Below are 22376 nucleotides of genomic sequence, written 5' to 3' on the forward strand. Positions count from 1 at the left end.
GCTAGGGTTAGGGTTAGGGGACGGGGATGGTTTAGGGTCCAAGTGAGGGTATGACAACGCTGTAGGGGGAGCGTACGTGTGAGGGCGCGGGTTAGCGTTAGCGTACGGGTTAGGATTAGGGGACGGGTGAGGGTCAGGCGTCGGGGAAGGGTTAGCGTTAGAGTTCGGGCTAGGGTTAGGGTTACGGGACGGGGACGGTTTAGAGTCCACGTGAGGGTACGACAACGCTTTAGGGGGAGCCTACGTGTGAGGGCGCGGGTTAGCGTTAGCGTACGGGTTAGGATTAGGGGACGGGTGAGGGTAAGGCTTCGGGGAAGGGTTAGGGTTAGGGTTCGGTCTAGGGTTAGGGTTAGGGGACGGGGACGGTTTAGGGTCCAGGTGAGGGTACGACAACGCTTTAGGGGGACCGTACGTGTGAGGGCGCGGGTTAGCGTTAGCGTACAGGTTAGGATTAGGGGACGGGTGAGGGTCAGGCTTCGGGGAAGGGTTAGGGTTAGGGTTCGGGCGAGGGTTAGGGTTAGGGGATGGGGACGGTTTAGGGTCCAGGTGAGGGTACGGCAACGCTTTAGGGGGAGCGTACGTGTGAGGGCACGGGTTAGCGTTAGTGTACGGGTTAGGATTAGGGGACAGGTGAGGGTCAGGCTTCGGGGAAGGGTTAGGGTTAGGGTTCGGGCTAGGGTTAGGGTTAGGGGACGGGGACGGTTTAGGTTCCAGGTGAGGGTACGACAACGCTTTAGGGGGAGCATACGTGTGAGGGCGCGGCTTAGCGTTAGGGTACGGGTTAGGATTAGGGGACGGGTGACGGTCAGGCTTCGGGAAAGGGTTAAGGTGCAGGCTAGGGTTAGGGTAAGGGGACGGGGATGGTTTAGGGTCCAGGTGAGGGTACGACAACGCTTTAGGGGAAGCGTACGTGTGAGGGTGCTGGTTACCGTTAGCGTACGGGTTAGGATTAGGGGACGGGTGAGGGTCAGGCTTCGGGGAAGGGTTAGTTTTAGGGTTCGGGCTAGGGTTAGGGTTAGGGGTCGGGGACGGTTTAGGGTCCAGGTGAGGGTACGACAACGCTTTAGGGGGAGCGTACGTGTGAGGGCGCGGGTTAGCGTTAGACGTACGGGTTAGGATTAGGGGACGGGTGAGGGTCAGGCTTCGGGGAAGGGTTAGGGTTAGGGTTCGGGCTATGGTTAGGGTTAGGGGACGGGGACGGTTTAGGGTCCAGGTGAGGGTACGACAACCCTTTAGGGGGAGCATACGTGTGAGGGCGCGGCTTAGCGTTAGGGTACGGGTTAGGATTAGGGGACGGGTGAGGGTCAGGCTTCGGGAAAGGGTTAGGGTTAGGGTTCGGGCTAGGGTTAGGGTTAGGGGACGGGGACGGTTTAGGGTCCAGGTGAGGGTACGACAACGCTTTAGGGGGAGCGTACGTTTGAGGGCGCGGGTTAGCGTTAGCGTACGGGTTAGGATTAGGGGACGGGTGAGGGTCAGGCTTCGGGGAAGGGTTAGGGTTAGGGTTCGGGCTAGGGTTAGGGTTAGGGGACGGGGACGGTTTAGGGTACAGGTGAGGGTACGACAACGCTTTAGGGGGAGCGTACGTGTTGAGGAGCGGGTTAGCGTTAGCATACGGGTTAGGATTAGGGGACGGGTGAGGGTCAGGCTTCGGGGAAGGGTTAGGGTGAGGGTTCGGGCTAGGGTTAGGGTTAGGGGACGGGAACGGTTTAGGGCCCAGGTGAGGGTACGAAAACGCTTTATGTTGAGCGAACATGTGAGGGCGCAGGTTAGCGTTAGCCTACAGGATAGGATTAGGGGATGGGTGAGGGTCAGGCTTCGGGGAAGTGTTAGTGTTCGGGTTCGGGCTAGGGTTAGGGTTAGGAGACGGGGACGGTTTAGGGTCCAGGTGAGGGTACGACAGCGCTTTAGGGGGAGCGTACGTGTGAGGGCGCGGGTTAGTGTTAGCGTACGGATTAGGATTAGGGGACGGGTGAGTGTCAGGCTTCGGGGAAGGGTTAGGGTTAGGGTTTGGGCTAGGGTTAGGGGACGGGGACGGGGACGGTGTAGGGTCCAGGTGAGGGTACGACAACGCTTTAGGGGGAGCGTTCATGTGAGGGCGACGGTTAGCGTTAGCGTACGCGTTAGCATTAGGGGACATGTGATGGTCAGGCTTCGGGGAAGGGTTAGGGTTAGGGTTCGGGCTAGGGTTAGGGTTAGGGGACGGGGACGGTTTAGGGTCCAGGTGAGGGTACGACAACGCTTTAGGGGGAACGTACGTGTGAGGGCGCGGGTTAGCGTTAGCGTACGGGTGAGGATTAGGGGACGGGTGAGGGTCTGGCTTCGGGGAAGGGTTCGGGTTAGGTTTCGCGCTACGGTTAGGGTTAGGGGACGGGGACGGTTTAGGGTCCAGGTGAGGGTACGACAACGCTTTAGGGGGAGCGTACGTGTGAGGGCGCGGGTTAGCGTTAGCGTACAGGTTAGGATTAGGGGACGGGTGAGGGTCAGGCTTCGGGGAAGGGTTAAGGTTAGGGTTCGGGCTAGGGTTAGGGTTAGGGGACGGGGACGGTTTAGGGTCCAGTTGAGGGTATGACAACGCTTTAGGGGGAGCGTACGTGTGAGGGCAGGGGTTAGCGTTACCGTACGGGTTAGGATTAGGGGACGGGTGAGGGTCAGGCTTCGGGGAAGGGTTAGGGTTAGGGTTTGGGCTAGGGTTAGGGTTAGGGGACGGGGACGGTCTAGGGTCCAGGTGAGGGTACGACAACACTTTAGGGGGAGCATACGTGTGAGGTCGCGGCTTAGCGTTAGGGTACGGGTTAGGATTAGGGGACGGGTGAGGGTCAGGCTTTGGGAAAGGGTTAAGGTTCGGGCTAGGGTTAGGGTTAGGGGACGGGGACGGTTTAGGGTCCAGGTGAGGGTACGACAACGCTTTAGGGGGAGCGTAGGTGTGAGGGCGCGTGATAGTGTCAGCGTACGGGTTAGGATTAGGGGATGGGTGAGGGTCAGGCTTCGGGGAAGTGTTAGGGTTAGGGTTCGGGCTAGGGTTAGGGTTAGGGGACGGGGACGGTTTAGGGTCCAGGTGATGGTACGACAGCGCTTTACGGGGAGCGTATGTGTGAGGGCGCGGGTTAGCGTTAGGGTACGGGTTAGGATTAGGGTACGGGTGAGGGTCAGGCTTCGGGGAATTGTTAGGTTTAGGGTTCGGGCTAGGGTTAGGGTTAAGGGACGGGGACGGTTTAGGGTCTAGGTGAGGGTATGACAACGCTTTAGGGGGAGCGTACGTGTGAGGGCGCGGGTTAGCGTTAGCGTACGGGTTAGGATTAGGGGACGGGTGAGGGTTAGGCTTCGGGGTAGGGTTAGCGTTAGGGTTCGGGCTAGGGTTAGGGTTAGGGGACGGGGACGGTTTAGGGTCCAGGTGAGGGTACGACAACGCTTTAGGGGGAGCGTACGTGTGAGGGCGTGGGTTAGCGTTTGCGTACGGGTTAGGATTAGGGCACGGCTGAGGGTCAGGCTTCGGGGAAGGGTTAGGGTTAGGGTTCGGGCTAGGGTTAGCGTTAGGGGACGGGGTCGGTTTAGGGTCCAGGTGAGGGTACGACAACGCTTTAGGGGGAGCGTACGTGTGAGGGCGTGGGTTAGCGTTAGCGTACGGGTTAGGATTAGGTGACGGGTGAGGGTCAGGCTTCGGGAAAGAGTTAGGGTTAGGTTTCGGGCTAGGGTTAGTGTTAGGGGACGGGGACGGTTTAGGGTCCAGGTGAGGGTACGACAACGCTTTAGGGGGAGCGTACGTGTGAGGGCGTGGGTTAGCGTTAGCGTACCGGTTAGGACTAGGGGACGGGTGAGGGTCAGGCTTCAGGGAAGGGTTAGGGTGAGGGTTCGGGCTAGGGTTAGGGTTAGGGGACGGGGACGGTTTAGGGTCCAGATGAGGGTACGACAACGCTTTAGGGGGAGCGTACGTGTGAGGGCGCGTGTTAGCGTCAGCGTACGGGTTAGGATTAGGGGACGGGTGAGGGTCAGGCTTCGGGGAAGTGTTAGGGTTAGGGTTCGGGCTAGGGTTAGGGTTAGGGGACGGGGACGGATTAGAGTCCAGGTGAGGGTACGGCAACGCTTTAGGGGGAGCGTACGTGTGAGGGCGCGGGTTAGTGTTAGCGTACGGGTTAGAATTCGGGGACGGGTGAGGCTCAGGCTTCGGGAAAGTGTTAAGGTTCGGGCTAGGGTTAGGGTTAGGTGACGGGGACGGTTTAGGGTCTAGGTGAGGGTACGACAACGCTTTAGGGGGAGCGTACGTGTGAGGGCGCGGGTTAGCGTTAGCGTACGGGTTAGGATTAGGGGACGGGTGAGGGTCAGGCTTCGGGGAAGGGTTAGGGTGAGGGTTCGGGCTAGGGTTAGGGTTACGGGATGGGAACGGTTTAGGGCCCAGGTGAGGGTACGAAAACGCTTTATGGGGAGCGCACCTGTGAGGGCGCAGCTTAGCGTTAGCCTACGGGTTAGGATTAGGGGACGGGTGAGGGTCAGGCTTCGGGGAAGTGTTAGTGTTCGGGTTCAGGCTAGGGTTAGCGTTAGGAGACGGGGACGGTTTAGGGTCCATGTGAGGGTACGACAGCGCTTTAGGGGGAGCGTACGTGTGAGGGCGAGGGTTAGCGTTATCGTACGCGTTAGCATTAGGGGACAGGTGAGGGTCAGGCTTCGGGGAAGGGTTAGGGTTAGGGTTTGGGCTAGGGTTAGGGTTAGGGGACGGGGACGGTTTAGGGTCCAGGTGAGGGTACGACAACGCTTTAGGGGGAGCGTACGTGTGAGGGCGCGGGTTAGCGTTAGCGTACGGGTGAGGATTAGGGGACGGGTGAGGGTCTGGCTTCGGGGAAGGGTTAGGGTTAGGGTTCGCGCTACGGTTAGGGTTAGGGGACGGGGACGGTTTAGGGTCCAGGTGAGGGTACGACAACGCTTTAGGGGGAGCATACGTGTGAGGGCGCGGCTTAGCGTTAGGGTACGGGTTAGGATTAGGGGACGGGTGAGGGTCAGGCTTTGGGAAAGGGTTAAGTTTCGGGCTAGGGTTAGGGTTAGGGGACGGGGACGGTTTAGGGTCCAGGTGGGGGTACGACAACGCTTTAGGGGGAGCGTACGTGTGAGGGCGCGTGTTAGCGTCAGCGTACGGGTTAGGATTCGGGGACGGGTGAGGGTCAGGCTTCGGGGAAGTGTTAGGGTTAGGGTACGGGCTAGGGTTAGGGTTAGGGGACGGGGACGGTTTAGGGTCCAGGTGATGGTACGACAGCGCTTTACGGGGAGCGTACGTGTGAGGGCGCGGGTTAGCGTTAGGGTACGGGTTAGGATTAGGGTACGGGTGAGGGTCAGGCTTTGGGGAAGTGTTAGGGTTAGGGTTCGGGCTAGGGTTAGGGTTAGGGGACGGGGACGGTTTAGGGTCCAGGTGAGGGTACGACAACGCTTTAGGGGGAGCGTACGTGTGAGGGCGTGGGTTAGCGTTAGCGAACGGGTTAGGATTAGGGCACGGCTGAGGGTCAGGCTTCGGGGAAGGGTTAGGGTTAGGGTTCGGGCTAGGGTTAGGGTTAGGGGACGGGGTCGGTTTAGGGTCCAGGTGAGGGTACGACAACGCTTTAGGGGGAGCGTACGTGTGAGGGCGTGGGTTAGCGTTAGCGTACGGGTTAGGATTAGGTGACGGGTGAGGGTCAGGCTTCGGGAAAGAGTTCGGGTTAGGTTTCGGGCTAGGGTTAGGGTTAGGGGACGGGGACGGTTTAGGGTCCAGGTGAGGGTACGACAACGCTTTAGGGGGAGCGTACGTGTGAGGGCGTGGGTTAGCGTTAGCGTACCGGTTAGGACTAGGGGACTGGTGAGGGTCAGGCTTCGGGGAAGTGTTAGGGTTAGGGTTCGGGCTAGGGTTAGGGTTAGGGGACGGGGACGGTTTAGGATCCAGGTGATGGTACGACAGCGCTTTACGGGGAGCATACGTGTGAGGGCGCGGGTTAGCGTTAGGGTATGGGTTAGGATTAGGGTACGGGTGAGGGTCAGGCTTCGGGGAAGGGTTAGGGTTAGGGTTCGGGCTAGGGTTAGGGTTAGAGGACGGGGACGGTTTAGGGTCCAGGTGAGGGTATGACAACGCTTTAGGGGGAGCGTACGTGTGAGGGCGCGGGTTAGCGTTAGCGTACGGGTTAGGATTAGGGGACGGGTGAGGGTCAGGCTTCGGGGTAGGGTTAGGGTTAGCGTTCGGGCTAGGGTTAGGGTTAGGGGACGGGGACGGTTTAGGGTCCAGGTGAGGGTACGACAACGCTTTAGGGGGAGCGTACGTGTGAGGGCGTGGGTTAGCGTTAGCGTACGGGTTAGGATTAGGGCACGGCTGAGGGTCATGGTTCGCTGAAGTGTTAGGGTTAGGGTTCGGGCTAGGGATAGGGTTAGGGGACGGGGACGGTTTAGGGTCCAGGTGAGGGTATGACAACGCTTTAGGGGGAGCGTACGTGTGAGGGCGCGGGTTAGCGTTAGCGTACTGGTTAGGATTAGGGGACGGGTGAGGGTTAGGCTTCGGGGTAGGGTTAGGGTTAGGGTTCGGGCTAGGGTTAGGGTTAGGGGACGGGGACGGTTTAGGGTCCAGGTGAGGGTACGACAACGCTTTAGGGGGAGCGTACGTGTGAGGGCGTGGGTTAGCGTTAGCGTACGGGTTAGGATTAGGGCACGGCTGAGGGTCAGGCTTCGGGGAAGGGTTAGGGTTAGGGTTCGGGCTAGTGTTAGGGTTAGGGGACGGGGACGGTTTAGGGTCCAGGTGAGGGTACGACAACGCTTTAGGGGGAGCGTACGTGTGAGGGCGTGGGTTAGCGTTAGCGTACGGGTTAGGATTAGGGGACGGGTGAGGGTCAGGCTTCGGGAAAGAGTTAGGGTTAGGTTTCGGGCTAGGGTTAGGGTTAGGGGACGGGGACGGTTTAGGGTCCAGGTGAGGGTACGACAACGCTTTAGGGGGAGCGTACGTGTGAGGGCGTGGGTTAGCGTTAGCGTACCGGTTAGGACTAGGGGACGGGTGAGGGTCAGGCTTCAGGGAAGGGTTAGGGTTAGGGTTCGGGCTAGGGTTAGGTTTAGGGGACGGGGACGGTTTAGGGTCCAGGTGAGGGTACGACAACGCTTTAGGCGGAGCGTACATGTGAGGGCGCGGGTTAGCGTTAGCGTACGGGTTAGGATTAGGGGACGGGTGAGGGTCAGGCTGCGGGGAAGGGTTAGGGTTAGGGTTAGGGCTAGGGTTAGGGTTAGGGTACCGGGACGGTTTAGGGTCCAGGTGAGGGTACAACAACGCTTTAGGGGCAGCGTACGTGTCAGGGCGCGGGTTAGCGTTAGCGTACGGGTTAGGATTAGGGGACGGGTGAGGCTCAGGCTTCGGGAAAGGGTTAAGGTTCGGGCTAGGGTTAGGGTTAGGGGACGGAGACGGTGTAGGGTCCAGGTGAGGGTACGACATCGCTATAGGGGGAGCGTAAGTGTCAGGGCGAGGGTTAGCGTTAGCGTACGCGTTAGCATTAGGGGACAGGTGAGGGTCAGGCTTCGGGGAAGGGTTAGGGTTAGGGTTCGGGCTAGGGTTAGGGTTAGGGGACGGGGACGGTTTAGGGTCCAGGTGAGGGTACGACAACGCTTTAGGGGGAGCGTACGTGTTAGGGCACGGGTTAGCGTTAGCGTACGGGTGAGGATTAGGGGAAGTGTGAGAGTCTGGCTTCGGGGAAGGGTTAGGGTTAGGGTTCGCGCTAGGGTTAGGGTTAGGGGACGGGGACGGTTTAGGGTCCAGGTGAGGGTACGACAGTGCTTTAGGGGGAGCGTACGTGGGAGGGCGCGGGTTAGCGTTAGCGTACAGGTTAGGTTTAGGGGACGGGTGAGGGTCAGGCTTTGGGGAAGGGTTAGGGTTAGGGTTCGGGCTAGGGTTAGGGTTAGGGGACGGGGACGGTTTAGGGTCCAGGTGAGGGTACGACAACGCTTTAGGGGGACCGTACGTGTGAGGGCGCGGGTTAGCGTTACCGTACGGGTTAGGATTCGGTGACGGGTGAGGGTCAGGCTTCGGGGAAGGGTTAGGGTTAGGGTTTGGGCTAGGGTTAGGGTTAGGGGACGGGGACGGTTTAGGGTCCAGGTGAGGGTACGACAACGCTTTAGGGGGAGCGTACGTGTGAGGGCGTGGGTTAGCGTTAGCGTACCGGTTAGGACTAGGGGACGGGTGAGGGTCAGGCTTCAGGGAAGGGTTAGGTTTAGGGTTCGGGCTAGGGTTAGGGTTAGGGGACGGGGATGGTTTAGGGTCCAGGTGAGGGTACGACAACGCTTTAGGGGGAGCGTACGTGTGAGGGCGCGTGTTAGCGTCAGCGTACGGGTTAGGATTAGGGGACGGGTGCGGGTCAGGCTTCGGGGAAGTGTTAGGGTTAAGGTTCGGGCTAGGGTTAGGGTTAGGGGACGGGGACGTTTTAGGGTCCAGGTGATGGTACGACAGCGCTTTACGGGGAGCATACGTGTGAGGGCGCGGGTTAGCGTTAGGGTACGGGTTAGGATTAGGGTACGGGTGAGGGTCAGGCTTCGGGGAAGGGTTAGGGTTAGGGTTCGGGCTAGGGTTACGGTTAGGGGACGGGGACGGTTTAGGGTCCAGGTGAGGGTATGACAACGCTTTAGGGGGAGCGTACGTGTGAGGGCGCGGGTTAGCGTTAGCGTACGGGTTAGGATTAGGGGACGGGTGAAGGTCAGGCTTCGGGGTAGGGTTAGGGTTAGGATTCGGGCTAGGGTTAGGGTTAGGGGACGGGGACGGTTTAGGGTCCAGGTGAGGGTACGACAACGCTTTAGGGGGAGCGTACGTGTGAGGGTGTGGGTTAGCGTTAGCGTACGGGTTAGGATTAGGGCACGGCTGAGGGTCATGCTTCGCTGAAGTGTTAGGGATAGGGTTCGGGCTAGGGTTAGGGTTAGGGGACGGGGACGGTTTAGGGTTCAGGTGAGGGTATGACAACGCTTTAGGGGGAGCGTACGTGTGAGGGCGCGGGTTAGCGTTAGCGTACGGGTTAGGATTAGGGGACGGGTGAGGGTTAGGCTTCGGGGTAGGGTTAGGGTTAGGGTTCGGGCTAGGGTTAGGGTTAGGGGACGGGGACGGTTTAGGGTCCAGGTGAGGGTACGACAACGCTTTAGGGGGAGCGTACGTGTGAGGGCGTGGGTTAGCGTTAGCGTACGGGTTAGGATTAGGGCACGGCTGAGGATCAGGCTTCGGGGAAGGGTTAGGGTTAGGGTTCGGGCTAGTGTTAGGGCTAGGGGACGGGGACGGTTTAGGGTCCAGGTGAGGGTACGACAACGCTTTAGGGGGAGCGTACGTGTGAGGGCGCGGGTTAGCGTTAGCGTACGGGTGAGGATTAGGGGACGGGTGAGAGTCTGGCTTCGGGGTAGGGTTAGGGTTAGGGTTCGCGCTAGGGTTAGGGTTAGGGGACGGGGACGGTTTAGGGTCCAGGTGAGGGTACGACAGTGCTTTAGGGGGAGCGTACGTGTGAGGGCGCGGGTTAACGTTAGCGTACAGGTTAGGATTAGGGGACGGGTGAGGGTCAGGCTTCGGGGAAGGGTTAGGGTTAGGGTTCGGGCTAGGGTTAGGGTTAGGGGACGGGGACGGTTTAGGGTCCAGGTGAGGGTACGACAACGCTTTAGGGGGAGCGTACGTGTGAGGGCGCGGGTTAGCGTTACCGTACGGGTTAGGATTAGGGGACGGGTGAGGGTCAGGCTTCGGGGAAGGGTTAGGGTTAGGGTTTGGGCTAGGGTTAGGGTTAGGGGACGGGGACGGTCTAGGGTCCAGGTGAGGGTACGACAACACTTTAGGGGGAGCATACGTGTGAGGTCGCGGCTTAGCGTTAGGGTACGGGTTAGGATTAGGGGATGGGTGAGGGTCAGGCTTTGGGAAAGGGTTAAGGTTCGGGCTAGGGTTAGGGTTAGGGGACGGGGACGGTTTAGGGTCCAGGTGAGGGTACGACAACGCTTTAGGGGGAGCGTAGGTGTGAGGGCGCGTGATAGCGTCAGCGTACGGGTTAGGATTAGGGGATGGGTGAGGGTCAGGCTTCGGGGAAGTGTTAGGGTTAGGGTTCGGGCTAGGGTTAGGGTTAGGGGACGGGGACGGTTTAGGGTCCAGGTGATGGTACGACAGCGCTTTACGGGGAGCGTATGTGTGAGGGCGCGGTTTAGCGTTAGGGTACGGGTTAGGATTAGGGTACGGGTGAGGGTCAGGCTTCGGGGAATTGTTAGGGTTAGGGTTCGGGCTAGGGTTAGGGTTAAGGTACGGGGACGGTTTAGGGTCTAGGTGAGGGTACGACAACGCTTTAGGGGGAGCGTACGTGTGAGGGCGCGGGTTAGCGTTAGCGTACGGGTGAGGATTAGGGGACGGGTGAGGGTCTGGCTTCGGGGAAGGGTTAGGGTTAGGGTTCGCGCTACGGTTAGGGTTAGGGGACGGGGACGGTTTAGGGTCCAGGTGAGGGTACGACAACGCTTTAGGGGGAGCATACGTGTGAGGGCGCGGCTTAGCGTTAGGGTACGGGTTAGGATTAGGGGACGGGTGAGGGTCAGGCTTTGGGAAAGGGTTAAGTTTCGGGCTAGGGTTAGGGTTAGGGGACGGGGACGGTTTAGGGTCCAGGTGGGGGTACGACAACGCTTTAGGGGGAGCGTACGTGTGAGGGCGCGTGTTAGCGTCAGCGTACGGGTTAGGATTCGGGGACGGGTGAGGGTCAGGCTTCGGGGAAGTGTTAGGGTTAGGGTACGGGCTAGGGTTAGGGTTAGGGGACGGGGACGGTTTAGGGTCCAGGTGATGGTACGACAGCGCTTTACGGGGAGCGTACGTGTGAGGGCGCGGGTTAGCGTTAGGGTACGGGTTAGGATTAGGGTACGGGTGAGGGTCAGGCTTTGGGGAAGTGTTAGGGTTAGGGTTCGGGCTAGGGTTAGGGTTAGGGGACGGGGACGGTTTAGGGTCCAGGTGAGGGTACGACAACGCTTTAGGGGGAGCGTACGTGTGAGGGCGTGGGTTAGCGTTAGCGAACGGGTTAGGATTAGGGCACGGCTGAGGGTCAGGCTTCGGGGAAGGGTTAGGGTTAGGGTTCGGGCTAGGGTTAGGGTTAGGGGACGGGGTCGGTTTAGGGTCCAGGTGAGGGTACGACAACGCTTTAGGGGGAGCGTACGTGTGAGGGCGTGGGTTAGCGTTAGCGTACGGGTTAGGATTAGGTGACGGGTGAGGGTCAGGCTTCGGGAAAGAGTTCGGGTTAGGTTTCGGGCTAGGGTTAGGGTTAGGGGACGGGGACGGTTTAGGGTCCAGGTGAGGGTACGACAACGCTTTAGGGGGAGCGTACGTGTGAGGGCGTGGGTTAGCGTTAGCGTACCGGTTAGGACTAGGGGACTGGTGAGGGTCAGGCTTCGGGGAAGTGTGAGGGTTAGGGTTCGGGCTAGGGTTAGGGTTAGGGGACGGGGACGTTTTAGGATCCAGGTGATGGTACGACAGCGCTTTACGGGGAGCATACGTGTGAGGGCACGGGTTAGCGTTAGGGTATGGGTTAGGATTAGGGTACGGGTGAGGGTCAGGCTTCGGGGAAGGGTTAGGGTTAGGGTTCGGGCTAGGGTTAGGGTTAGAGGACGGGGACGGTTTAGGGTCCAGGTGAGGGTATGACAACGCTTTAGGGGGAGCGTACGTGTGAGGGCGCGGGTTAGCGTTAGCGTACGGGTTAGGATTAGGGGACGGGTGAGGGTCAGGCTTCGGGGTAGGGTTAGGGTTAGCGTTCGGGCTAGGGTTAGGGTTAGGGGACGGGGACGGTTTAGGGTCCAGGTGAGGGTACGACAACGCTTTAGGGGGAGCGTACGTGTGAGGGCGTGGGTTAGCGTTAGCGTACGGGTTAGGATTAGGGCACGGCTGAGGGTCATGCTTCGCTGAAGTGTTAGGGTTAGGGTTCGGGCTAGGGTTAGGGTTAGGGGACGGGGACGGTTTAGGGTCCAGGTGAGGGTATGACAACGCTTTAGGGGGAGCGTACGTGTGAGGGCGCGGGTTAGCGTTAGCGTACTGGTTAGGATTAGGGGACGGGTGAGGGTTAGGCTTCGGGGTAGGGTTAGGGTTAGGGTTCGGGCTAGGGTTAGGGTTAGGGGACGGGGACGGTTTACGGTCCAGGTGAGGGTACGACAACGCTTTAGGGGGAGCGTACGTGTGAGGGCGTGGGTTAGCGTTAGCGTACGGGTTAGGATTAGGGCACGGCTGAGGGTCAGGCTTCGGGGAAGGGTTAGGGTTAGGGTTCGGGCTAGTGTTAGGGTTAGGGGACGGGGACGGTTTAGGGTCCAGGTGAGGGTACGACAACGCTTTAGGGGGAGCGTACGTGTGAGGGCGCGGTTTAGCGTTAGCGTACGTGTTAGGATTAGGAGACGGGTGAGGGTCAGGCTTCAGGGAAGGGTTAGGGTTAGGGTTCGGGCTAGGGTTAGGGTTAGGGGACGGGGTCGGTTTAGGGTCCAGGTGAGGGTACGACAACGCTTTAGGGGGAGCGTACGTGTGAGGGCGTGGGTTAGCGTTAGCGTACGGGTTAGGATTAGGGGACGGGTGAGGGTCAGGCTTCAGGGAAGGGTTAGGGTTAGGGTTCGGGCTAGGGTTAGGTTTAGGGGACGGGGACGGTTTAGGGTCCAGGTGAGGGTACGACAACGCTTTAGGCGGAGCGTACATGTGAGGGCGCGGGTTAGCGTTAGCGTACGGGTTAGGATTAGGGGACGGGTGAGGGTCAGGCTGCGGGGAAGGGTTAGGGTTAGGGTTCGGGCTAGGGTTAGGGTTAGGGTACGGGGACGGTTTAGGGTCCAGGTGAGGGTACAACAACGCTTTAGGGGCAGCGTACGTGTCAGGGCGCGGGTTAGCGTTAGCGTACGGGTTAGGATTAGGGGACGGGTGAGGCTCAGGCTTCGGGAAAGGGTTAAGGTTCGGGCTAGGGTTAGGGTTAGGGGACGGGGACGGTGTAGGGTCCAGGTGAGGGTACGACATCGCTATAGGGGGAGCGTAAGTGTCAGGGCGAGGGTTAGCGTTATCGTACGCGTTAGCATTAGGGGACAGGTGAGGGTCAGGCTTCGGGGAAGGGTTAGGGTTAGGGTTCGGGCTAGGGTTAGGGTTAGGGGACGGGGACGGTTTAGGGTCCAGGTGAGGGTACGACAACGCTTTAGGGGGAGCGTACGTGTTAGGGCACGGGTTAGCGTTAGCGTACGGGTGAGGATTAGGGGAAGTGTGAGAGTCTGGCTTCGGGGAAGGGTTAGGGTTAGGGTTCGCGCTAGGGTTAGGGTTAGGGGACGGGGACGGTTTAGGGTCCAGGTGAGGGTACGACAGTGCTTTAGGGGGAGCGTACGTGGGAGGGCGCGGGTTAGCGTTAGCGTACAGGTTAGGTTTAGGGGACGGGTGAGGGTCAGGCTTTGGGGAAGGGTTAGGGTTAGGGTTCGGGCTAGGGTTAGGGTTAGGGGACGGGGACGGTTTAGGGTCCAGGTGAGGGTACGACAACGCTTTAGGGGGACCGTACGTGTGAGGGCGCGGGTTAGCGTTACCGTACGGGTTAGGATTCGGTGACGGGTGAGGGTCAGGCTTCGGGGAAGGGTTAGGGTTAGGGTTTGGGCTAGGGTTAGGGTTAGGGGACGGGGACGGTTTAGGGTCCAGGTGAGGGTACGACAACGCTTTAGGGGGAGCGTACGTGTGAGGGCGTGGGTTAGCGTTAGCGTACCGGTTAGGACTAGGGGACGGGTGAGGGTCAGGCTTCAGGGAAGGGTTAGGTTTAGGGTTCGGGCTAGGGTTAGGGTTAGGGGACGGGGATGGTTTAGGGTCCAGGTGAGGGTACGACAACGCTTTAGGGAGAGCGTACGTGTGAGGGCGCGTGTTAGCGTCAGCGTACGGGTTAGGATTAGGGTACGGGTGCGGGTCAGGCTTCGGGGAAGTGTTAGGGTTAGGGTTCGGGCTAGGGTTAGGGTTAGGGGACGGGGACGTTTTAGGGTCCAGGTGATGGTACGACAGCGCTTTACGGGGAGCATACGTGTGAGGGCGCGGGTTAGCGTTAGGGTACGGGTTAGGATTAGGGTACGGGTGAGGGTCAGGCTTCGGGGAAGGGTTAGGGTTAGGGTTCGGGCTAGGGTTACGGTTAGGGGACGGGGACGGTTTAGGGTCCAGGTGAGGGTATGACAACGCTTTAGGGGGAGCGTACGTGTGAGGGCGCGGGTTAGCGTTAGCGTACGGGTTAGGATTAGGGGACGGGTGAAGGTCAGGCTTCGGGGTAGGGTTAGGGTTAGGGTTCGGGCTAGGGTTAGGGTTAGGGGACGGGGACGGTTTAGGGTCCAGGTGAGGGTACGACAACGCTTTAGGGGGAGCGTACGTGTGAGGGTGTGGGTTAGCGTTAGCGTACGGGTTAGGATTAGGGCACGGCTGAGGGTCATGCTTCGCTGAAGTGTTAGGGATAGGGTTCGGGCTAGGGTTAGGGTTAGGGGACGGGGACGGTTTAGGGTTCAGGTGAGGGTATGACAACGCTTTAGGGGGAGCGTACGTGTGAGGGCGCGGGTTAGCGTTAGCGTACGGGTTAGGATTAGGGGACGGGTGAGGGTTAGGCTTCGGGGTAGGGTTAGGGTTAGGGTTCGGGCTAGGGTTAGGGTTAGGGGACGGGGACGGCTTAGGGTCCAGGTGAGGGTACGACAACGCTTTAGGGGGAGCGTACGTGTGAGGGCGTGGGTTAGCGTTAGCGTACGGGTTAGGATTAGGGCACGGCTGAGGATCAGGCTTCGGGGAAGGGTTAGGGTTAGGGTTCTGGCTAGTGTTAGGGCTAGGGGACGGGGACGGTTTAGGGTCCAGGTGAGGGTACGACAACGCTTTAGGGGGAGCGTACGTGTGAGGGCGCGGGTTAGCGTTAGCGTACGGGTGAGGATTAGGGGACGGGTGAGAGTCTGGCTTCGGGGAAGGGTTAGGGTTAGGGTTCGCGCTAGGGTTAGGGTTAGGGGACGGGGACGGTTTAGGGTCCAGGTGAGGGTACGACAGTGCTTTAGGGGGAGCGTACGTGTGAGGGCGCGGGTTAACGTTAGCGTACAGGTTAGGATTAGGGGACGGGTGAGGGTCAGGCTTCGGGGAAGGGTTAGGGTTAGGGTTCGGGCTAGGGTTAGGGTTAGGGGACGGGGACGGTTTAGGGTCCAGGTGAGGGTACGACAACGCTTTAGGGGGAGCGTACGTGTGAGGGCGCGGGTTAGCGTTACCGTACGGGTTAGGATTAGGGGACGGGTGAGGGTCAGGCTTCGGGGAAGGGTTAGGGTTAGGGTTTGGGCTAGGGTTAGGGTTAGGGGACGGGGACGGTCTAGGGTCCAGGTGAGGGTACGACAACACTTTAGGGGGAGCATATGTGTGAGGTCGCGGCTTAGCGTTAGGGTACGGGTTAGGATTAGGGGACGGGTGAGGGTCAGGCTTTGGGAAAGGGTTAAGGTTCGGGCTAGGGTTAGGGTTAGGGGACGGGGACGGTTTAGGGTCCAGGTGAGGGTACGACAACGCTTTAGGGGGAGCGTAGGTGTGAGGGCGCGTGATAGCGTCAGCGTACGGGTTAGGATTAGGGGATGGGTGAGGGTCAGGCTTCGGGGAAGTGTTAGGGTTAGGGTTCGGGCTAGGGTTAGGGTTAGGGGACGGGGACGGTTTAGGGTCCAGGTGATGGTACGACAGCGCTTTACGGGGAGCGTATGTGTGAGGGCGCGGTTTAGCGTTAGGGTACGGGTTAGGATTAGGGTACGGGTGAGGGTCAGGCTTCGGGGAATTGTTAGGGTTAGGGTTCGGGCTAGGGTTAGGGTTAAGGTACGGGGACGGTTTAGGGTCTAGGTGAGGGTATGACAACGCTTTAGGGGGAGCGTACGTGTGAGGGCGCGGGTTAGCGTTAGCGTACGGGTTAGGATTATGGGACGGGTGAGGGTTAGGCTTCGGGGTAGGGTTAGCGTTAGGGTTCGGGCTAGGGTTAGGGTTAGGGGACGGGGACGGTTTAGGGTGCAGGTGAGGGTACGGCAACGCTTTAGGGGGAGCGTACGTGTGAGGGCGTGGGTTAGCGTTTGCGTACGGGTTAGGATTAGGGCACGGCTAAGGGTCAGGCTTCGGGGAAGGGTTAGGGTTAGGGTTCGGGCTAGTGTTAGGGTTAGGGGACGGGGACGGTTTAGAGTCCAGGTGAGGGTACGACAACGCTTTAGGGGGAGCGTACGTGTGAGGGCGCGGGTTAGTGTTAGCGTACGGGTTAGGATTCGGGGACGGGTGAGGCTCAGGCTTCGGGAAAGGGTTAAGGTTCGGGCTAGGGTTAGGGTTAGGTGACGGGGACGGTTTAGGGTCTAGGTGAGGGTACGACAACGCTTTAGGGGGAGCGTACGTGTGAGGGCGCGGGTTAGCGTTAGCGTACGGGTTAGGATTAGGGGACGGGTGAGGGTCAGGCTTCGGGGAAGGGTTAGGGTGAGGGTTTGGGCTAGGGTTAGGGTTACGGGATGGGAACGGTTTAGGGCCCAGGTGAGGGTACGAAAACGCTTTATGGGGAGCGCACCTGTGAGGGCGCAGCTTAGCGTTAGCCTACGGGTTAGGATTGGGGATGTGTGAGGGTCAGGCTACGGGGAAGTGTTAGTGTTCGGGTTCAGGCTAGGGTTAGCGTTAGGAGACGGGGACTGTTTAGGGTCCAGGTGAGGGTACGACAGCGCTTTAGGGGGAGCCTACGTGTGAGGGCGCGGGTTAGCGTTAGCGTACGGATTAGGATTAGGGGACGGGTGAGGGTCAGGCTTCGGGGAAGGGTTAGGGTTAGGGTTCGGGCTAGGGTTAGGGTTAGAGGACGGGGACGGTGTAGGGTCCAGGTGAGGGTACGACAACGCTTTAGGGGGAGCGTACGTGTGAGGGCGACGGTTAGCGTTAGCGTACGCTTTAGCATTAGGGGACAGGTGAGGGTCAGGCTTCGGGGAAGGGTTTGGGTTAGGGTTTGGGCTAGGGTTAGGGTTAGGGGACGGGGACGGTTTAGGGTCCAGGTGAGGGTACGACAACGCTTCAGGGGGAGCGTACGTGTGAGGGCGCGGGTTAGCGTTAGCATACGGGTGAGGATTAGGGGACGGGTGAGGGTCTGGCTTCGGGGAAGGGTTAGGGTTAGGGTTCGCGCTATGGTTAGGGTTAGGGGACGGGGACGGTTTAGGGTCCAGGTGAGGGTACGACAACGCTTTAGGGGGAGCGTACGTGTGAGGGCGCGGGTTAGCGTTAGCGTACAGGTTAGGATTAGGGGACGGGTGAGGGTCAGGCTTCGGGGAAGGGTTAGGGTTCGGGTTCGGGCTAGGGTTAGGGTTAGGGGACGGGGACGGTTTAGGGTCCAGTTGAGGGTACGACAACGCTTTAGGGGGAGCGTACGTGTGAGGGCGCGGGTTAGGCGTTACCGTACGGGTTAGGATTAGGGGACGGGTGAGGGTCAGGCTTCGGGGAAGGGTTAGGGTTAGGGTTCGGGCTAGGGTTAGGGTTAGGGGACGGGGACGGTTTAGGATCCAGGTGAGGGTACGACAACGCTTTAGGGGGAGCAAACGTGTGAGGGCGCGGCTTAGCGTTAGGGTACGGGTTAGGATTAGGGGACGGGTGAGGGTCAGGCTTTGGGAAAGGGTTAAGGTTCGGGCTAGGGTTAGGGTTAGGGGACGGGGACGGTTTAGGGTCCAGGTGAGGGTACGACAACGCTTTAGGGGGAGCGTACGTGTGAGGGCGCTTGTTAGCGTCAGTGTACGGGTTAGGATTAGGGGACGGGTGAGGGTCAGGCTTCGGGGAAGTGTTAGGGTTAGGGTACGGGCTAGGGTTAGGGTTAGGGGACGGGGACGGTTTAGGGTCCAGGTGATGGTACGACAGCGCTTTACGGGGAGCGTACGTGTGAGGGCGCGGGTTAGCGTTAGCGTATGGGTTAGGATTAGGAGACGGGTGAGGGTCAGGCTTCGGGGAAGGGTTAGGGTTAGGGTTCGGGCTAGGGTTAGCGTTAGGGGACGAGGTCGGTTTAGGGTCCAGGTGAGGGTACGACAACGCTTTAGGGGGAGCGTACGTGTGAGGGCGTGGGTTAGCGTTAGCGTACGGGTTAGGATTAGGTGACGGGTGAGGGTCAGGCTTCGGGAAAGAGTTAGGGTTAGGTTTCGGGCTAGGGTTAGTGTTAGGGGACGGGGACGGTTTAGGGTCCAGGTGAGGGTACGACAACGCTTTAGGGGGAGCGTACGTGTGAGGGCGTGGGTTAGCGTTAGCGTACCGGTTAGGACTAGGGGACGGGTGAGGGTCAGGCTTCAGGGAAGGGTTAGGGTGAGGGTTCGGGCTAGGGTTAGGATTAGGGGACGGGCACGGTTTAGGGTCCAGGTGAGGGTACGACAACGCTTTAGGGGGAGCGTACGTGTGAGGGCGCGTGTTAGCGTCAGCGTACGGGTTAGGATTAGGGGACGGGTGAGGGTCAGGCTTCGGGGAAGTGTTAGGGTTAGGGTTCGGGCTAGGGTTAGGGTTAGGGGACGGGGACGGTTTAGAGTCCAGGTGAGGGTACGGCAACGCTTTAGGGGGAGCGTACGTGTGAGGGCGCGGGTTAGTGTTAGCGTACGGGTTAGAATTCGGGGACGGGTGAGGCTCAGGCTTCGGGAAAGTGTTAAGGTTCGGGCTAGGGTTAGGGTTAGGTGACGGGGACGGTTTAGGGTCTAGGTGAGGGTACGACAACGCTTTAGGGGGAGCGTACGTGTGAGGGCGCGGGTTAGCGTTAGCGTACGGGTTAGGATTAGGGGAGGGGTGAGGGTCAGGCTTCGGGGAAGGGTTAGGGTGAGGGTTCGGGCTAGGGTTAGGGTTACGGGATGGGAACGGTTTAGGGCCCAGGTGAGGGTACGAAAACGCTTTATGGGGAGCGCACCTGTGAGGGCGCAGCTTAGCGTTAGCCTACGGGTTAGGATTAGGGGACGGGTGAGGGTCAGGCTTCGGGGAAGTGTTAGTGTTCGGGTTCAGGCTAGGGTTAGCGTTAGGAGACGGGGACGGTTTAGGGTCCAGGTGAGGGTACGACAGCGCTTTAGGGGGAGCGTACGTGTGAGGGCGAGGGTTAGCGTTATCGTACGCGTTAGCATTAGGGGACAGGTGAGGGTCAGGCTTCGGGGAAGGGTTAGGGTTAGGGTTTGGGCTAGGGTTAGGGTTAGGGGAAGGGGACGGTTTAGGGTCCAGGTGAGGGTACGACAACGCTTTAGGGGGAGCGTACGTGTGAGGGCGCGGGTTAGCGTTAGCGTACGGGTGAGGATTAGGGGACGGGTGAGGGTCTGGCTTCGGGGAAGGGTTAGGGTTAGGGTTCGCGCTACGGTTAGGGTTAGGGGACGGGGACGGTTTAGGGTCCAGGTGAGGGTACGACAACGCTTTAGGGGGAGCATACGTGTGAGGGCGCGGCTTAGCGTTAGGGTACGGGTTAGGATTAGGGGACGGGTGAGGGTCAGGCTTTGGGAAAGGGTTAAGTTTCGGGCTAGGGTTAGGGTTAGGGGACGGGGACGGTTTAGGGTCCAGGTGGGGGTACGACAACGCTTTAGGGGGAGCGTACGTGTGAGGGCGCGTGTTAGCGTCAGCGTACGGGTTAGGATTAGGGGACGGGTGAGGGTCAGGCTTCGGGGAAGTGTTAGGGTTAGGGTACGGGCTAGGGTTAGGGATAGGGGACGGGGACGGTTTAGGGTCCAGGTGATGGTACGACAGCGCTTTACGGGGAGCGTACGTGTGAGGGCGCGGGTTAGCGTTAGGGTACGGGTTAGGATTAGGGTACGGGTGAGGGTCAGGCTTTGGGGAAGTGTTAGGGTTAGGGTTCGGGCTAGGGTTAGGGTTAGGGGACGGGGACGGTTTAGGGTCCAGGTGAGGGTACGACAACGCTTTAGGGGGAGCGTACGTGTGAGGGCGTGGGTTAGCGTTAGCGTACCGGTTAGGACTAGGGGACGGGTGAGGGTCAGGCTTCAGGGAAGGGTTAGGTTTAGGGTTCGGGCTAGGGTTAGGGTTAGGGGACGGGGATGGTTTAGGGTCCAGGTGAGGGTACGACAACGCTTTAGGGGGAGCGTACGTGTGAGGGCGCGTGTTAGCGTCAGCGTACGGGTTAGGATTAGGGGACGGGTGCGGGTCAGGCTTCGGGGAAGTGTTAGGGTTAGGGTTCGGGCTAGGGTTAGGGTTAGGGGACGGGGACGTTTTAGGGTCCAGGTGATGGTACGACAGCGCTTTACGGGGAGCATACGTGTGAGGGCGCGGGTTAGCGTTAGGGTACGGGATAGGATTAGGGTACGGGTGAGGGTCAGGCTTCGGGGAAGGGTTAGGGTTAGGGTTCGGGCTAGGGTTAGGGTTAGGGGACGGGGACGGTTTAGGTTCCAGGTGAGGTTATGACAACGCTTTAGGGGGAGCGTACGTGTGAGGGCGCGGGTTAGCGTTAGCGTACGGGTTAGGATTAGGGGATGGGTGAAGGTCAGGCTTCGGGGTAGGGTTAGGGTTAGGGTTCGGGCTAGGGTTAGGGTTAGGGGACGGGGACGGTTTAGGGTCCAGGTGAGGGTACGACAACGCTTTAGGGGGAGCGTACGTGTGAGGGTGTGGGTTAGCGTTAGCGTACGGGTTAGGATTAGGGCACGGCTGAGGGTCATGCTTCGCTGAAGTGTTAGGGATAGGGTTCGGGCTAGGGTTAGGGTTAGGGGACGGGGACGGTTTAGGGTTCAGGTGAGGGTATGACAACGCTTTAGGGGGAGCGTACGTGTGAGGGCGCGGGTTAGCGTTAGCGTACGGGTTAGGATTAGGGGACGGGTGAGGGTTAGGCTTCGGGGTAGGGTTAGGGTTAGGGTTCGGGCTAGGGTTAGGGTTAGGGGACGGGGACGGTTTAGGGTCCAGGTGAGGGTACGACAACGCTTTAGGGGGAGCGTACGTGTGAGGGCGTGGGTTAGCGTTAGCGTACGGGTTAGGATTAGGGCACGGCTGAGGGTCAGGCTTCGGGGAAGGGTTAGGGTTAGGGTTCGGGCTAGTGTTAGGGCTAGGGGACGGGGACGGTTTAGGGTCCAGGTGAGGGTACGAATAAGCTTTAGGGGGAGCGTACGTGTGAGGGCGCGGGTTAGCGTTAGCGTACGGGTGAGGATTAGGGGACGGGTGAGAGTCTGGCTTCGGGGAAGGGTTAGGGTTAGGGTTCGCGCTAGGGTTAGGGTTAGGGGACGGGGACGGTTTAGGGTCCAGGTGAGGGTACGACAGTGCTTTAGGGGGAGCGTACGTGTGAGGGCGCGGGTTAACGTTAGCGTACAGGTTAGGATTAGGGGACGGGTGAGGGTCAGGCTTCGGGGAAGGGTTAGGGTTAGGGTTCGGGCTAGGGTTAGGGTTAGGGGACGGGGACGGTTTAGGGTCCAGGTAGGGTACGACAACGCTTTAGGGGGAGCGTACGTGTGAGGGCGCGGGTTAGCGTTACCGTACGGGTTAGGATTCGGGGACGGGTGAGGGCCAGGCTTCGGGGAAGGGTTAGGGTTAGGGTTCGGGCTAGGGTTAGGGTTAGGGGACGGGTACGGTTTAGGGTCCAGGTGAGGGTACGACAACGCTTTAGGGGGAGCATACGTGTGAGGGCGCGGCTTAGCGTTAGGGTACGGGTTAGGATTAGGGGACGCGTGAGGGTGAGGCTTTGGGAAAGGGTTAAGGTTCGGGCTAGGGTTAGGGTTAGGGTTCGGGGACGGTTTAGGGTCCAGGTGAGGGTACGACAACGCTTTAGGGGGAGCGTAGGTGTGAGGGCGTGTGTTAGCGTCAGCGTACGGGTTAGGATTAGGGGACGGGTGAGGGTCAGGCTTCGGGGTAGTGTTAGGGTTAGGGTTCGGGCTAGGGTTAGGGTTAGGGGACGGGGACGGTTTAGGGTCCAGGTGATGGTACGACAGCGCTTTACGGGGAGCATACGTGTGAGGGCGCAGGTTAGCGTTAGGGTACGGGTTAGGATTAGGGTACGGGTGAGGGTCAGGCTTCGGGGAAGGTTTAGGGTTAGGGTTCGGGCTAGGGTTAGGGTTAGGGGACGGGGACGGTTTAGGGTCCAGGTGAGGGTATGACAACGCTTTAGGGGGAGTGTACGTGTGAGGGCGCGGGTTAGCGTTAGCGTACGGGTTAGGATTAGGGGACGGGTGAGGGTCAGGCTTCGGGGTAGGGTTAGGGTTAGGGTTCGGGCTAGTGTTAGGGTTAGGGGACGGGGACGGTTTAGGGTCCAGGTGAGGGTACGACAACGCTTTAGGGGGAGCGTACGTGTGAGGGCGTGGGTTAGCGTTAGCGTACGAGTTAGGATTAGGGCACGGCTGAGGGTCAGGCTTCGGGGAAGTGTTAGGGTTAGGGTTCGGGCTAGGGTTAGGGTTAGGGGACGGGGACGGTTTAGGGTCCAGGTGAGGGTAGGACAACGCTTTAGGGGGAGCGTACGTGTGAGGGCGCGGGTTAGCGTTAGCGTACGGGTTAGGAT

Source organism: Stenella coeruleoalba, assembly GCF_951394435.1.
Source record: "Stenella coeruleoalba genome assembly, chromosome: 15".
Lineage (NCBI taxonomy): Eukaryota > Metazoa > Chordata > Mammalia > Artiodactyla > Delphinidae > Stenella > Stenella coeruleoalba.